Here is a 6,463-nt window from a genome sequence, read left to right on the forward strand (position 1 = left end):
TAAACATGGGGGGGAAAATTCAGTTGGTTTGCGCCTCCCGTTAGCGCCTTAAGAGGGCGCTAATGGGGCGCAAAGCAACTAGCACCCGGGCGCTGCGATGTCTGTGCCGCTCCCGAAATTGACCAGACATTTTGCGGCGGAGCTAGACAATACCGCCCAATCTCCTGCGCCCGCAGACCTTGATGTCATTCGAACGTGCAACGCCCTCGTGGTGCCCTGTAACGGAAATTGAGTGGCGCCCCCCTCCTTTCCGCCTGGCGCAACCAACGACAGGTAGGCTGGAACACTTCCCAGTCGCTGTGAGGCTGGGGAGGCGCTATTTAAAGGGGGCCCCTTCCTGGCATTTTCTGTGGTAGACATTTTTGCATCACTCGTTCTGAGAGAGAGATTCTGAGAGAGAGAAGGAGAGACTGCTGCATTGAGTCAACGCTGTATGAAGCAGTTTTGGCTACTGAGCATCACTTTGCAGGTACTTTGGTTTTTGACCTTCATTACTTTGATTGCCAAGAGACTTTGGGGGCTGCACTGATTGGGGCCATCGTCCTGCGCCAGCAGAATCAGAGGCCACAGAGACGCAGAGAGAGAGTGGCAATCATGGCCAGACGGAGGAGGGCCAACAGGCCTCTGTACAGGAGATTTTACCCTCCCAGAGTATTTCGCCAACAGTTCTCCTACATTAATATGTCTGAGGAGCAGTGTTTGCGCAGGCTGCACTTCAGCAAGGAGGTGGTCACTGTGCTCTGCCACCTGCTGCAGCCAGATCTGCAGCCACAACTGAGGAGCAGGACGTCTCTGTCGGTGGCAGTGAAGGTCACAGTGGCTCTGAACTTTTATGCCACCGGCTCCTTTCAAGCAGCTACTGGGTGCAGTGATCAATAGCATGTCATTCTATAGTGGAGACTAGGTGGAACCGTAGAGCTGTATATAGCTGTATGTATAAGACTACACTACCCAGCTATATATTATATTAAGACTACATTATCCATGAGGCTAGGCTACCCACAAGGCAGCAGTCAAGATGGAAGCCTCTACAAGATGCTGTACAAGTCCACATGTGCTCAATAAAGTAACTAGCAAAAGCTAGCTGTGTTCATAATAAGAATGTCTATTTATTAATGAACATAACATGGTACCAGGGTGGTGAAGATATGCTGAAAATTGTGAAAAGCGACATGGAGAATTTGAAGACACCAGAGCGTTTGAAACTCACAGAAAAAATCGACTACAATTGGCAGACTTTTAAACAGCAATTCGAACTCTACATTGCAGCCATCGGATTCGGTACGAAGCCAGACGCAAGGAAGATAGCGTTGCTGCTTACGGTTGCAGGCCCACAGGCGATAGAGGTATTTAATACATTTGTATTTAATCCAGCGGAGAACAGAGACAAATTAGATGATGTGCTACAGAAATTTGATGCACATTGTTCTCCCAAAAAGAATGAGACGTATGAAAGATACATCTTCCGTTCTCGGACACAGCAACAAAATGAGACTTTTGATAGCTTTATAACTGATCTGAAACTGAAAGCACAGACATGTAATTTCTCTGAGCTCAAAGCATCCATGATTCGTGACCAGATTGTGTTTGGTACTCATGATAAAAAAAGTCAGGGAACGTCTGTTGAGAGAAACCGAACTAAATTTGGAAAATGCGGTGAAAATATGCCAAACCAGCGAGCTAGCTCGAAAGCACGCACAGACTTTGAGTGAAATCAATAATGATGCGATTGTAATGAGTGATAATGCTGCTGTCGGTGCTGTGTCCTATAAGGGGAAGAAACATGGGCAGAACAGAAATGAAAAGCAATCGGAGGATGAAATTTTTAATTGTAAACGCTGTGGTTACAAACACCAGTGAAGACAATGCCCAGCGTTTGGAAAATGTGCACAAAGTGTAATGGAAAGAATCACTTTGCCAAACAATGCTTTTCAAAAGTACAAACTAAGAAAGGGCAACGAGTTAATGCAATTGAGGACACTGATTTAAGTGAGACATTTTTTGTAGGAATGGTGTCATGTGACAATATCAAAAAGGATACAGAAAATGTGCAGCCCTCAGAAATGGACAATGCTGAACATAAAGTTAATGCAGTAAAAGTGGACAAATGGATGATCCCACTGCAGGTAAATGGAGCATTAGTTACCTTGAAACTAGACACTGGGGCAAAAGCAAACTTAATCAGTATGAGTGACATTAAAAATATGAAAGAAAAGCCCAAAATACAGAAAAAGTCAGTAATACTGAAAGACTATAATGGACAGAAAATAGATAGCTTAGGTGTATGCAGACTTAAAGTGACAGTCAAAGACAAAGTGCATCATCTCATGTTTTCTGTTGTGGCTGAAAGGCTTGATTCACTACTGGGTGACAAAGCTTGTGAGGACTTGGAACTGGTCAAAAGAGTCTACCGTATAAACTGTGCCATAAGCAGACCAGATGACTCGGTGGATTCTGTAGTGAATAATTTCCAGGATGTGTTCAAAGGATTTGGAGTTCTACCATTCACTTACAAGATCCAGCTAAAGCAGGATGCTCAGCCAGTGGTACATGCTCCACGAAGAGTTCCAGCACCCCTGCGTGACCGGCTCAAGAATAAACTGGACAGAATGACCACACTAGGAGTCATCAGGAAAGTCGAAGAGCCAACAGACTGGGTTAACTCCATGGTATGTGTAAAGAAAAAGAACAATGATCTAAGAATATGCATGGATCCAAAGGACTTAAATGCAAACATAAAACGTGAACACTACCAGATTCCCAAGTGAGAAGAAATCACCAGTGAAATGTCAGGTGCCAGATACTTTACAAAGCTCGATGCCTCACAAGGATTTTGGCAACTAAAACTGGATGAAGAGAGCACCAAATACTGTACCTTCAACACACCATTTGGCAGGTATTGTTTCCTCAGAATGCCTTTCGGGATAATATCTGCATCTGAAATCTTTCATAGAGCGATGGAACACATAATTGAAGGTCTGGAAGGAGTTCGGGTCTATGTTGATGACATCATCATCTGGGGCTCCACACTGAAAGAACACAATGAGAGACTGACTAAAGTGCTACAGAGCATACACCGGAATGGACTGAAGCTCAACAAAGCCAAGTGTCAGTTTGGCGTCCAGGAAGTCACTTTCCTAGGAGATAATCTATCTGGTAAAGGAATAGAGCCAGATATGGAAAAAGTAAACGCCATACTCAAAATGCCCAGACCCACTGACAAAGAAGGAGTGCTACGCATCATGGGGATGATAAACTTCATTGGAAAGTTCATTCCTAACTTGTCAGCCAAGACAGCCTGTCTGCGAGACCTGCTACATAAAACAAATGAGTTCGCATGGACAGAAAGGCATGAACAAGAGTGGATAAACCTCAAAACAGTGCTGACAACCACACCTGTACTCACCTTCTTTGACCCAACCAAAATAATCAAAGTGTCAATGGATGCATCAAAAGATGGCCTAGGTGCGGTCTTGCTACAAGCAGAGGGTGAAGATTGGAAGCCTGTTGCCTATGCCTCCAGGTCTATGACTGATACTGAGTGTCGATATGCCCAGATTGAAAAGGAATGTCTAGGCTTGGTAGTTGGACTAGAAAAGTTTCATGGCTACATATATGGACTTCCCACCTTCACAGTTGAGACAGACCACAGCCCTCTGGTTGCCATCATAAAAAATACCTGAATGAGATGTCTCCAAGGATTCAATGACTCATGATGAAGCTGCAAAGATATGACTTTGAACTGATCTACGCACCAGGCAAATACTAGTGTTAGCAGATGCACTATCCCGAGCACCCACAATGAGTCATGTGAGCTCTACTGAAGAAGACGTGGATGTTCATGTGAGTATGGTCACTGCTGCGCTGCCCGTGTCAGACACAAAATCAAAGCAAATAGCAGAAGAAACAGTAAAAGATACAGTATTACAAACAGTAATAGAGAACATTCATCATGGTTGGCCAAAAGGTTCCTGTCAAAATTATTTTCACATAAGGTCAGAATTGAGTGTCGCAAGTGGACTATTACTAAAACAGAACAGAATAGTCATTCCACAGGCTCTACGTCAAGACATGCTCAAAAGGATTCATGAGGGACACCTCGGAATTGAAAAATGCAAAAGGAGAGCAAGAGACACTGTTTATTGGCCTGGCATAAATAAGGACGTTGAGAACATGATAGGCAAATGTGAGACATGTCAGAAACACCAAAACAAACAAGCAAAGGAACCAATGATAGTAGCTGACATACCAACAGCAGCATGGCAAAAGGTTGGTATGGACCTTTTTCATTTAAATGGTAAAGACTATCTAATAGTGATTGACTACTATTCTAACTATCCTGAGATGGCGCTGCTCTCAAGCACCACAGCAAGCAGTGTCATAATGCATGTGAAATCCATCTTCGCCAGACATGGAATTCCCAGGATTGCCGTTAGCAACAATTGTCCGTGCTTCAGCTGTAAGGAGTGGCAACAGTTTGCAGCACATTATGACTTTCAGCACATCACATCCAGTCCTTTGTATGCTCAGTCAAATGGTAAGGCAGAGAAAGGTGTTCAAGTTCTCAAGCAGCTACTGAAGAAAGCGACAGAAAGCAAGTCTGATCCTTATCTCGCCCTGCTGAGCTACCGAGCCTCACCTTTAGACTGTGGTTCTTCACCTGCTGAACTACTAATGGGTCGCAAGTTGCGCACCACGCTACCCTGCTGTGCAAAAGAACAGCAAAGTGAGGAACTGAGACAGAGACTTCAACTGTTAAAGCTGAAACAGAAATCATACTATGACAAGTCATCCAAAACTCTAAAACCATTGACAAAGGATGATGTTGTCAGGATTGAGGGTCCAGATGCATGGAACAGGAAAGCTACAGTTCTTGAGGAAGTAGGACCAAGGTCATACACTGTTAGAACTGAGGAAGGACAGATTCTCAGGAGGAACCGCCGTTCCCTCCTAAAAACACAAGAGACTATTCAAGACCAGATTGATGACAATGCTGCAACTGCATCTTGTCATTCACCGCCAGAACAATCTCATGAAGACACATCAGACTTACCCGTGTTGAGAAGATCCACACGTGAAGTAAAAGAGCCTGATAGACTTAATCTTTGAGTACAATGTAAAGCTTTGAAAATGTGTTGACTGTTTTGAAAATGTTTATGTTTATAGAGCACTAACAAAAGTGTTACTGATATTATCTTTATTGTTTTCTTGAAAGTTGATTGATATTGATTTTGTTAAACCTCAAAGAAAGGGGGATGTAGTGATCAATAGCATGTCATTCTATAGTGGACACTAGGTGGAGCCGTAGAGCTGTATATAGCTGTATGTATAAGACTACACTACCCAGCTATATATTATATTAAGACTACATTACCCATGAGGCAGGCTACCCACAAGGCAGCAGTCAAGATGGAAGCCTCTACAAGATGCTGTACAAGTCCACATGTGCTCAATAAAGTAACTAGCGAAAGCTAGCTGTGTTCATAATAAGAATGTCTATTTATTAATGAACATAACACTGGGGACATTGCCAATATCTCCCAGTTCGCGGTCCATTGCTGCATCCATCAGGTCACAAATGCCCTCTATAAAAGGAGACGACAGTACATCTCTTTCCCCATGACCCGGGCCAAACAGCATGAATGCACATTGGGCTTTGCGAGGATAGCGGGCGTCCCCATGGTGCAGGGCGCCATTGACTGCACACACGTGGCTTTGCGTGCACCGCATGAGAATGCAGAGGATTTCCGCAACTGAAAGGGGTTCCATTCCTTAAACGTTCAGTTGGTCTGTGACCACAAACAGCTGATACTCGCTGTCAATGCCCACTATCCTGGCAGCAGCCATGATGCCTTCATCCTGCGCCAGACTACTGCGGCAGAACTTTTGCAGGCACCGCATCACCCAAGTGGTTGGCTTCTCGGGGACAAGGGATATCCACTGTGCACCTGACTGATGACACCGTTCCGTACGCCCAACACCCCTGCTGAGCTGTGGTACAATGAGAGCCATCAAGCTACCAGGAACATCGTTGAGCACACAATCGGCGTGCTCAAGCAATAGTTCAGCTGTCTGGACCATTCTGGAGGAGCACTGCAGTACTCGCCTGAGCGAGTCTCCTTCTTCGTAGTTGTGTGCTGCATGCTGCATAACTTGGCAATCCTCAGGACCCAGCCAATGCCAGCAGGCCTTGGAGCACCACCAGAGGAGGAGGTGGAAGAGGAGGAGGAAGAGGAGGAGGATGATCATCCGCAGCACCAAGGCGGGAGGGAGGCCCACAATGTAGAAACTGGAAGGGCCGTCCGTCAACGTCTTCTAGGCCCCTGCTGAGGAAATGGCTTCTGCCATTGAGAACAACATGAATGAAACCAACCCGCAACCCCTAAGCCGGCCAAGGCAGCAATGATTCCAAAGACCAAACATGTACATTTTGAATACAAAAACTTATTTATTTTACAAACTC

The sequence above is a fragment of the Somniosus microcephalus genome, chromosome 3, assembly GCF_052327205.1.
Source record: "Somniosus microcephalus isolate GS21.2 chromosome 3, FLI_Smic_1.0, whole genome shotgun sequence".
NCBI lineage: Eukaryota > Metazoa > Chordata > Chondrichthyes > Squaliformes > Somniosidae > Somniosus > Somniosus microcephalus.